This window comes from Pygocentrus nattereri, chromosome 6 (genome assembly GCF_015220715.1).
Source record: "Pygocentrus nattereri isolate fPygNat1 chromosome 6, fPygNat1.pri, whole genome shotgun sequence".
NCBI classification, from domain to species: Eukaryota; Metazoa; Chordata; class Actinopteri; order Characiformes; family Serrasalmidae; genus Pygocentrus; species Pygocentrus nattereri.
In genome coordinates, this window is record NC_051216.1 from 1,066,452 (window position 1) to 1,077,105 (window position 10,654).

The 10,654-nt window shown below is 43.0% G+C and overlaps 1 protein-coding gene and 1 long non-coding RNA gene across 7 annotated transcripts in view; both read left to right on the plus strand.

Moving 5' to 3' along the window:
- Positions 1–10,654, plus strand: part of LOC119263639 (nectin-2-like) — a 150,686-nt gene that overhangs the window by 120,704 nt on the left and 19,328 nt on the right. The gene's annotated exons all lie outside the window — the stretch shown is intronic.
- LOC119263640 lies at positions 3,338–4,219 on the plus strand. Its single transcript, XR_005130411.1, has 3 exons — positions 3,338–3,547; positions 3,765–4,001; positions 4,174–4,219. It is a non-coding gene; the product is annotated as an uncharacterized LOC119263640 (long non-coding RNA).

Below are 10,654 nucleotides of genomic sequence, written 5' to 3' on the forward strand. Positions count from 1 at the left end.
CTCGGGCCAATGCCGGCCAGCACCGAAATCTCTATCATTTGCCAGTGTCAGTGGGGGGTAATGGGACTGCACCTTCCCAGGTGTCTGGCTTGAGCAATTGGACACAGGTATATTTTAGACCATGGGATTAGTTGTGTTCGTATGGGATTGGTCTGTCTGCGGGACGCTGACACAAAGTGTGGGGGTAGAATGTAGCCAGTGAAGCCCGTGCCTGGCTGCGAGTGTTGACAGCAACCATAGTCAAGGTGATGTGTTGTCCCCCCCCCGCCTTTTATGGAAGCGCCAGGTGGATACAATTAGGTGTGAGCATTAGCTTTAGCATATATAGATGTACGATGGTACTGGGTGTAGGCATATCCTCACTTTGCTGCGGTCTGTTGTGACTTGGCTGATGGTCATTGAACGGTGTGCTGGTCTAGGCAAGCTTCTGTCCCCATTCTGTGTCAACGGTGTGTTGGCGCAGAGCTCTTGGAAACAGCTTAAACGCTGTAGCCGTTTGTTGTGGCTTCACTGCATTTTATCACTCCTGTGATCTGGTTGAGTTGGACCAGCACCTATCTGTAGGTAGGTATGCGGTATTTCGCATAGTTTGGTGGGTACTGGTAGCTTATACCGCTAATGTCTGTTCATTGTAGGTGTAATGTGGATTGGGGCAACAGCTAACGGGGTGTGAGCTGTGTATAGCAACAGCCGAAGGTCCTGTGTGAGCGTCGCCAGTGATCAGTCCGGGTGGCGCCTGGTGATCGGAACAAAGAAATATTTTGATACCTACATAGTGAAATTGGAGCCGCTGCTGTTTTGCTGTGTCTGTTTTGCAGCATTTGTTACGCTGCTTGGTTTTGTTTTTGCTTTTCTATTTTGTTCTTTTTTTATTTATTTACTTTTGTTTGTTGTTTAAGTTGCTTCCTGGTTGTTTTGTTCTAGTTGAACAGATTATATTTTGCTTTTGGTTATCCATTGATGGCCTTATGTCATGTTTTTTTTCTGTTTTAATTGACTTACTGTTTTATTTACTTTGGTAGCAGTGTTTTGGTTTAGTGTGGGATTGTCTTTTTTTAAAGTATTATTTGTTATTTTTGGGAAAGCATCGTTGGCTGTGGGGTGTCCTGTGGGTCTAGTGGTTGGAGCAATTGTGAAATTCTAATTGTGTCTCTCCTTTTGATAGGACATTTGGATGCCCCCCTTTCTGTCTGTTCACTTGTGGTTTGGCACCTTACTTGCTGTGGTGTGAGTTCACGTGCACTGCACTTTTGCTTGCGGGTGTGTGTATTGGAGACTTTAGAATACAGACAGGTCTATTCCACCTGTAATTGGACACCCCAGGCCAGTATCCCAGTTCTTTGGAGCTTTTATATTTCTTTATTATATTTTTTGTTTTTTTGTACTGTCTTTGCTACATTTTAAAATAATATTAATAAACGAATGATTTTACAGGTGGGTTGCGAATAAACCTTTCCGATTACCTCAAGCCACATCTCTGGATATTTATTCAGGTTTACCTGTGTGTCTAGGTGCCTTTATTGGCTTAGATTGACAGATGTCCTGGGGTGAAATTCCCCAGGTGGCGTAGTCGGGTTTGCTATATTACTACGGGCCACATACCTATAGTGACATATTACTTGACAGTGAACCAGATGAGGACCCCCAGATGTTGTCCTCTCCAAAACACCCCTATAGTCCCTGTGCTGTGAGTGAAAAATGTGCCTGTATATATATATATATATATATATATATATAATGTATGACTGTATGTTAGAATCAGAGCAGAATAACTGAAAGTACCATTGTAATCAACCTATATGTTTACTATTGTTATGGCTATTTCTTTCTTGTTTAAAGGAGATGGAGAACCTTGCTGATATCATTAGAGACTTCAAGAGGGAGAACATTAGTGAGCATTCTACGTTGACGGTTGTGGCCAGAAGGAGGCGAATTCTACACAGCGCCATAACAGCTCTAAACAAGGGCTATTTTGACTGGCACAAACGTCCACAGATTGAATTTGTAGGCGAGTCAAAGTGGCAAAATGTGCAAGCAATTCATTTTCATGGAGATTGGAGATTAAAATTGTATTGAAAGGCGCAGAATAAATAGGCTTATCTGGGACTCTCCTAACAGCCACCAAAACTATCCCCATCAATAAACAGACTAAAGCTTTCATCTGGGAGAGAGTGGATAAAATGAAGCTCCACTCTTGCTTTAGATCTGAAAAAATCCACAGGTTTTTCTGTCCTTCCTTCCATTGTGAGAAGTTAACTCAGCCCTGTGGGTCAGAAAGGATGTGTAGCTGTCAAGAAGCCTCACTAAGAAAAGGAGACACATTGCTGATGTTCTCAGAATGTTGGCCCCCAGTTTCCAGACCAGATTATGCTGATTGTGAAAAGCAGAAAATGCTAAACCAGTTTCTAAGACTGAACATTGAAGGTGTGGAAAAATAGAACTGCTTATTAATTTTGAAAAAGTGAAAGTAAGGAGTTTATGAAGACAAAGTGTGGACACACTAAATCCTGATTTTATTTCCCCTTTCATATTTAGTGGTGAGGACTTTTTCCTTGAAGCTGAAAAATGAATAGATTTTAATTCATGGCCATTTTGACTGGAAAATAAATCAATCAAAATAGAGATCTGACTTTTATACAGAAAGTTTTTTTTTCCTCTCTCTCTTCCCAGCTTTGTGGAGGATCATGATCGTATGACTTCACTAAATATTATGGGCAATGCATCAAAGACTTTCTGGACTAATAAAATCAACTTTTTTCTGTTGCTCTTTACCTTTGTTGTAAAGCTCATCATTTTTGAGTGGATGCCACAAGATGACCCAAGATGACCCAATAGCATGTTTCCTTTTGAGTTAATTTTATACGGTATTAACAGTTTTTCTTTCGTCTCTTTGGTAGGCTTTTCATGAAAGACGTGCAGTCCACTTTGGGCATTTTCGAGGGACAGCCAGACAACCTTTTTTTGTCTTATGATCAGGCAGCCCTAGATAAGGGAAAGTATTATACTGGAGGGAAGCTGATTGCCTGGTCTCTGTTGCATGGGGGACCAGGCATTAAGGCATTACATCCCAGCCTTTATCAGTTAATGTGTGGTCAGGCTCCAGATCTTGAAGAATTTGATATTTCCATCTTGCCAGACAAGTGTGTGCAGGACAAGCTTCAGCAGGTTTTCTGACACTATGCCGTTTTTTTGCATTGTTGGTTTTAAAGTTAGAGCTCATTTAAATTCTACAGAAATGAACTTTGAGGGGAAAATAAGAACAGTGTATTACTTGTCCTGTACTTTAATATTTTGTTGAACAACCTAAAACACTGTACTATGTGTATGTTTGTGTTAATGTAGCCTAAATTTCTGTCTTGGTTTTTGTGCCTTGTCTTCTGCTGTGTTCTTAGATTAAAGACTGTAAAACTGAGGAGGCATGGAAAAATCTTCAGGACAGTTTGGGTGACTGGATTGCAGATTGTGGTGTGCCAGGGGTTTATGAAGCCAAAGTCCATGACGTTCCTCAGATACTTTCCCAAGTTGTGAAGCATTTCATCTTTCACAGGTATTGTTCCCACTGCTTTCAGGACATAGTGTTTTATGTACTCCAGGTATTGCACAGCAATCTGTGATAAAATAGCAGACAGGATTTGTTGACTGTTGCTTATTGCTAATAACGGCTTATTATGATTGACTAGTTTATGCCATCCTTATAGCCAATTATCACCGTAGACTTTTCATTCATTTAGTGCAAATGTTTAATTTATTCATTTTTATTTCAGAACTGCAAACATGATTGAGCAGTTTAAACAAGGGATGAACTCTTGTGGCAAACTTTGGGAAACTGGAGAGGTACTGGAATGCATTTCAGTGCCTGTTTACACACACAGAGGGACGACTGACAAGAGCTGCCTTCCGCTGTCTTTTCAATGTCGTTTGGAGTGACGAAGGGACAAACAACAAGGAAGCTGAAGAGGACACTATGTTTGCATGGGAATGTCTTCTCAACAGTGTGCAAGGTAAAATCCACTATGCTGTCATTGTGAAGTTGATAATGCTCTTGTGTACTTTTTACTTTGCAGCCTGTGTCTTATTATGGACCAGTATTTAAACACAGAGCACAGAATGTTGACCATATCAAAGCTGTACCACAGTAAAGTCCTGGTTTTGTTTGTATGTCTGTTTTAACAGAAAAAGAAACTCCTTTCACCTTTGAGGACCTACTAGTGTTTGTTACGGGAGCAGATGTAGTACCACCTCTTGGATTTCCACAGCGACTTCAAATAGTTTTATGATCAGGAGATAAGGGGCAGTCGTTTTCCTTACGCTTCGACTTGCTCTGTGACACTCTTCCTTCCTCGTGGTATACAGAACGAAAATGAGATACTTGATTTGATGACTGATGCTGTACTTGGTTCTCTCGGATTTGGAAAGGTATAGAGTGTGTCTGTGTGTGTGTCTGTCTGTGTGTGTGTCTGTCTGTGTGTGTGTGTGTCTGTGTGTGTGTGTGTCTGTGTGTGTCTGTCTGTTTGTTTGTCTGTCTGTGTCTGTTTGTCTGTCTGTCTGTCTGTCTGTCTCTGTCTGTCTCTGTCTGTCTGTTTGTCTGTCTGTGTCTGTGTGTTTGTCTGTGTATGTCTGTGTGTGTGTGTGTCTGTTTGTCTTTGGGATCCAAAGCTACATGTTCTCAAGAGGAATTTAACTTTCTCCATTTATTCTCAGTGTTCAGCCTGCTTTAGTTCTATTTAGGGGGCCTAAATGATGATAAAACAATTTATTTTTAAAAAGCTAAAAGCTTTTAAACCAAGCTACAACAAATGTTTGTGTATATTTGTCAGATTTTTGTTTTATTTCATTTTTAGTATCACATTTGGACCAGTTTCTGTTGGTGCATTAGTTACAAGAACGACTTTTTAATAAATCTTTGCTTTAAAAAAGGTAGATTTTCAATCTGCTTTGTGTTTGCATCCTAACAAGAACTGCACATTCATGTTGTACATGCTGTACATTCTTTTTCAGGCTTTTTTTAAGCAACAATGTCTGAAAGCATCAGGCTGAAAGCGTAGTGGTGATCTTCCTACAGCAAGTTATACATTTATCTTTCAAATCTGCAGTTCGTGTGAGGACATCCTGAAGAACCTGCTGTTGTTCTTGGTTAAGGTTGATGTGTGGTGGCCTCACCACTACTGCCTGGTCAGAGACCTCTTCTTCTGCTTCTAACTGCTCTAGCTGCACACCATGTTGTGCTAGCAGTGTTTCCAAGTTGTCCTCACTGTGTGGGTTCTCACCAGAATCGTTGCTGATTGCAGTGCTGTCTACAAGCTGGTTGCTAACCATGCCCTCCAGCCACATTTGGTTAGGGGTGCGATAATTTTCACTCCGCATGCTGTGGTTGTTCCATGCATTTCGGAAAGTGCTCAATCTCTCTCTAATTTCTGGAAGGTTCACTGTTTGAAGTGAGTATTTCTGGTTTCATTATCTGGTTCCAGAAGACCTTCATCCTCGTACGAGTAAAATAAGTTGTAATAGTAGTGGATGACGTGTGTGAACACTTCCCTCCAGAGGCGTTCAATTCGTTTATTGTGGACTGATAGCCCAGTAATGTGGCTACCTCGTCCTTCCCCATTCAGCAGGTTCATTAACAGTGCTCCCAGTGTATTTTCACCCCCTTGATCCGATCTGACCCTTGAAGGAAGTCCGTACTGACAGGTTGCCCCAACAAAGTGAGCTAGAACTGTCTGGGCAGTGTTGTCTGTACTGGTGGTCAGATAGGTGATAGCCCGTGAGTATCCGTCTCTACCGCCGTGCGTCACTATACCCCAGCTGTGAAAACAGACGGGAGTGTTTTAAGACTCAGGTTTATCGTTACACGATCACAAAAATGCCAAAATCATTGCACAGAATTGTTACACGTAATGTTCCCGTATGAGGCGCATGTTTCCATCGATGTGCCACAAACTCAGAGACGGTTCGTGAGATGTGCGCCTTGCAATAACGTTGCTCCACCTTTGCGCAGCGGCTGCGGGATCGATTCTGTTCCGTGTCGCGCACTCAGCGTCGAGGAACACGTACACCCGCAGCAGAAAGATAGGCCCTCATCATCTACCAGGACAGTTCTCAACATTAGACATACAGTAACTGCTCCGTTTTCCCATAGAAGGTTAACATGTTCTAATGGCTTAACTGCAATATTTCAGCCTCCTACCTCACAACCTGACCTGGGATGTTGTTGGTGTAGCGTTCTTACCTGCTGTTCAAGATCATTATCACTGATGGGAGTAAATCTCTGTCTAATGGAAATGCCCATAGATCTTAGTTTTCTATAAATGAAGGATGATGAGCAACCAAGAAGCCGTGCCATCGCCTTCGCCTTAAATCCTGGGTTCAACAAGAGTTCCAGCTGTTCTCTTGATACATCTATTCTGGGTCTTCCACGGGAGCCTGAAATATCCAGTGAGAACAACACACGGAACGCAGGCAATGTTCAAAGCGTATACAGAACTAATCAGAGAAGGCTTTTGAATGAATGCAGTGGTTGTATGATGCATACCGGTGCTACTACGGCGGGCAGAGTATGAAGCAGTTGGCACATCAGCACTTATGGACGACTGTAATGCAGTCAGACTCTCATACAACTCTGTGAATGTTTCAAGGCTCAAATGATGCTCAATACGACGCAGATTAGCAATGAGAGGATCAAGAATACCAACATCGCGCAGACCTCCATTGCTGCCTTGCTGGAAGTTTCTTTCGATTAGCCTGACTCTCCTCATAATCTTCCCAAGAACCAAGTCCGCCATTGGCCGAGTTGAACAGTAGCCTACACTGAAGCGGTATAGCCTGGTCTGGTGTGCACGTCACAGAGGAGACATGAGCACTTTCATTTGTGTTGTGAAACTTTTACGTTTGTAAAGCTTTTTAATGTATTTTTTAAATATCTGACAAGACCTGTTAAGTACAAGCTTTAATATTTTCCCCAAAAACTCAACTGTACATTATATGTGGTACTTGATGTTGTCTCTTTAAGAAAAGCACAGACCAGATTATCTCCGCCTTCACATCCACATGCAAATCAAGCTAATTATCATTAGAACATGTAATGCTTCAATTTATACCAGTAAAAACACAATTCTTACTAGTTAAAATATCATTTCTACATGTTAAAATCGAATTTTCACATGTTCAAATTGAATTCCTGATATCAAGAAAAAAAGGATTAAAAGCTAAAACGGCTTGCCATGTCTGTAGGACTAGAAACGCACCCTCACGTGTCGAGAACCATTTCAACTTCTGCTGTAATGCATTCTGACATGGAGGCACATCAACCAATGATAACGTGCAGGCAGAAGACGGATGAAGATCCAAGGTGGAGATAATATCATGCTTTTGCGTCAGATTATTTCCAGTGATGTAGCTGAGTAGCTCAGAAATATTTTTCAGGGTGTGACAGCGGAAATATGAAAATTTAGTAGTTTTTCAATAAACCATGAATTCCTCATATGAGTCATTTCCACCCACACATTTTCTAAGCTGCTAACGACCGAGAGCGGCTGAGAGCGCGTCGCTACCGTAAAGTTTTTTGTGCTATCGGCTTCTAAATCGACAAAAAGCGGTAAGTGGCTGAAATATCATGGCTTCTGCTGGTTGTTTCGTCTGCGCAGAGTGTGGCCTGTTTAGCCTAACGCCCTTTTCCGCCTCTAGAGATAGCGATAGTGTTTGTACTGAGTGCCAGCTAGTTAGCTGTTTGGTGGAGAAGGTGGACCAGTTAGAAGTGCGTATCCGGGGATTATTAAGGGATAGACAGCCAGTTGCAGCGTGAAGGTGCACCTCTGCTCAGTGTGCAAGGAGCCCAGATGCTGGTGGCCCCATTCCCTAGCACACTGTGATTCCCATGACCTTCCACCAATCTAGGAAAACAGGTAAACAGCAGTGCCTTAATCTCAGCCTCCATCTGTTCCAGTTCTTGGCTGAGCATCTCGATATAATGAAACACATTTGAGCCACTTCTCTGGTGGATAAACCTTAAGGATATAAGTGCATGTGTACGAAGTGGATGCAAAACAATAAAAAGAAAACAATTACAGAATAGCAAATTGCATCAAACCCGTGCAGCAAACTTTCGAGGTAATTCTCAGTAAACAACGTTATGAATGTTAGTTCAAGTGTTCAGTCCAGGTGTGTATGAAGTCAGACAGCAGCTGGGAATATCACTACAGTGCAGTGTGCACATGGTTCAGGTTGCGTTTGTGTTCATCATCTGGTGGGTGTTGGTGTGATTAGAATAACAGCTCAAAGGCAGAAACTGCTTTTGAACCTGGAGGTTCTGGCTCGAATGTTCTGATGTCTCCTCCCACAGAGCAGTGGCTGAAACAGGAAGTGGCTGGGGGTGTGGGGGGTCAGTGATGATGCTTTTTTCCTCAGACGTCTTTTATTGTAAATGTCCTGTGTGGGCAGGAGGGCAGCAGTGGGTTTTGCAGGGCCTCCCGTTCCACAGCAGTGGAGCTGCTGTACCAGACTGTGATGTAGCTGGGCAGGATGCTCTCCACTGAGGAACTGCAGAAGTTCAGAGGAGCTGATGGGGCAGGTTGAGTCTCCCCAGCCTCCTGAGGAAATGAAGGCATTGGTGGACCTCGTTGACAAGGTGTGATGTGTTGGGTGACCAGGTGGAATCCCAGCCAGATAAACACTGAGGCATTTAAAGCAGCTCTGTCTTTCTGCCATGGTCTCCTCGATGCTTAAAGGTGTGTGCACTCTGCTCCCCTTCCTGAAATCAATAATAATCCCTTTGGTTTTGTCCACACTGACAGAAAGTTCGTTGTCTGTGCACCACTCTGTGGGAAGCTTCTCCTTTTCTCCGCACTTACTTGTTGTTCCTAGTGCTGAGGCTCACTACCATTGTGCCCTCAGTGAACGTGGTGATGGTGTTGGAGTTGTGCTTGGTGATGGAGTAGTGGGTGTACAGGGTGTAGATCATGAGTGATAGGACACAGACTTGTGGACAGCCTGTGCTAAGAGTGAGGGTGAGAGGAGTGTGGTCGCCAGTCCTGACAGACTGAGGCCTGCTGGAGAGGACATCCAGAAAACGGCTGTAGACTGTGTGAGTAACTCCTATGGTCTTGAGTTTTTGTCTTGAGTGATTCAAGCACATGACAGGTTCTTTGGTCTGGGGATAATGGTGGTGGTTTTGAAGCAGGTGGGAACAGCAGTCTGTGGAAGGAACAGGTTGACGTCTGTGAAAGTGACAGCCAGCTGGCTGTGACGGTTTCAGGACCCATCCTGGGACGCCATCAGATCTGATACCTTTGTTTGTGTGCACTCTCGACAGGGCTCTCTTCACCTTGTCTGTAGACGGCGCGAGTACTGCCTCTTCTGCAGAGAACCTCACTGGTCAGCTAAGCTTGGTTGATCTCAAAGCAGGCCTGGAATGAGCCGAGCTCAGCTGAACGGAGGCATGTGTGGTGGATGAGCAGCTGATGTTGCTCTTGTCGTCTGTCGCTGTCTGGATTCTCTTCCACATGAGAGTCCAAAACGGTGACAAAACCCTTTTCAGCTCAGTTGAAAACTCTGTCAGCTCTTCTCTCCTGTAACAGCGCTCTGTCCTACTTTAACCGTTCATTTGATTTTTTCTTTAGCTTTAATTTCTGCTGTTTAAAATCTGTTGTTATAATAGTGTTTTATCTTGTTTCTTTCCATTCTCCTCCATGCTTTTATATTTTCATTAGAATTATCTTTGTATTTACTCATTTGTAAAGCATGCTGTATGACCACAGTGGAGGAAAGGTGCTAGATGAATAAACCTGCTGTGTCTTTTCAGAGAATAATAAGTTTCTTCATCTAAACACAAGTTCTTTTCTGCACAGAAGCTCAGGCCGTCAGTGTGAGCTGAAGGAGTTTTTCTCTGACTGTTGTGGTCTGTGGTTTCCTTGCTGCTTCTGGTGGGTTCCTGTTTGTATACACGTCTGAGTTTGTGATCTTCACGGTGTCAGAGTCAGTGGTGTGTTCACTTCTTAATATACAAGTCTGTTCATTTCCCATCCTGTGTTTTTGACTCTGCTGTTCATTTGAATACCTGAATACAGATGACAAACATTTTATTTCCTTTTCTCTTCCTTTTCTCCTTCTCTTCTCCTTTTCTGGTCATGCACATTTACAACACCTCCTGCAACATGACTGTCCAGCACAGAACCAGGAACAACCCTACCAGTGATGTTTATATTAATATACGTTTGATTTCCTCTTTTCCATTAAAATATTATTTAGTGGGTCTCAGGACAACCTGTCAGAGTTCAGATTAGCATCATGGTCCAGCTCAGTAACAAGTTCAGTCTTAAACAAATGCATGTCTTACACGCGCATATCTTCCTTCCTGCCACATTGGTCCCTCTGATTGGTCCTCGCTTGTATCTCAAATAAAATGTGTAGGAGGCCAGACTGTTGCAGTTCTCACCAAAGGCTGCAGAAAGGATGCATGGAGGGCACTAGTGAGCACTGGACCAACAGCTGGTCTATCTTTTCTACTGTCCTGTGCTCAGTGGTTGTATAGGTGTAGTAACTGGTGCTCTTATTCGACAGACCAACTATCACATTGTTCACTTGGTTGGTTCTAGACTTAGCCAGAACTATGGTCAACGACATAAGTTGCTTCAAACTATACGTTTCAAGCTACACCCACTAT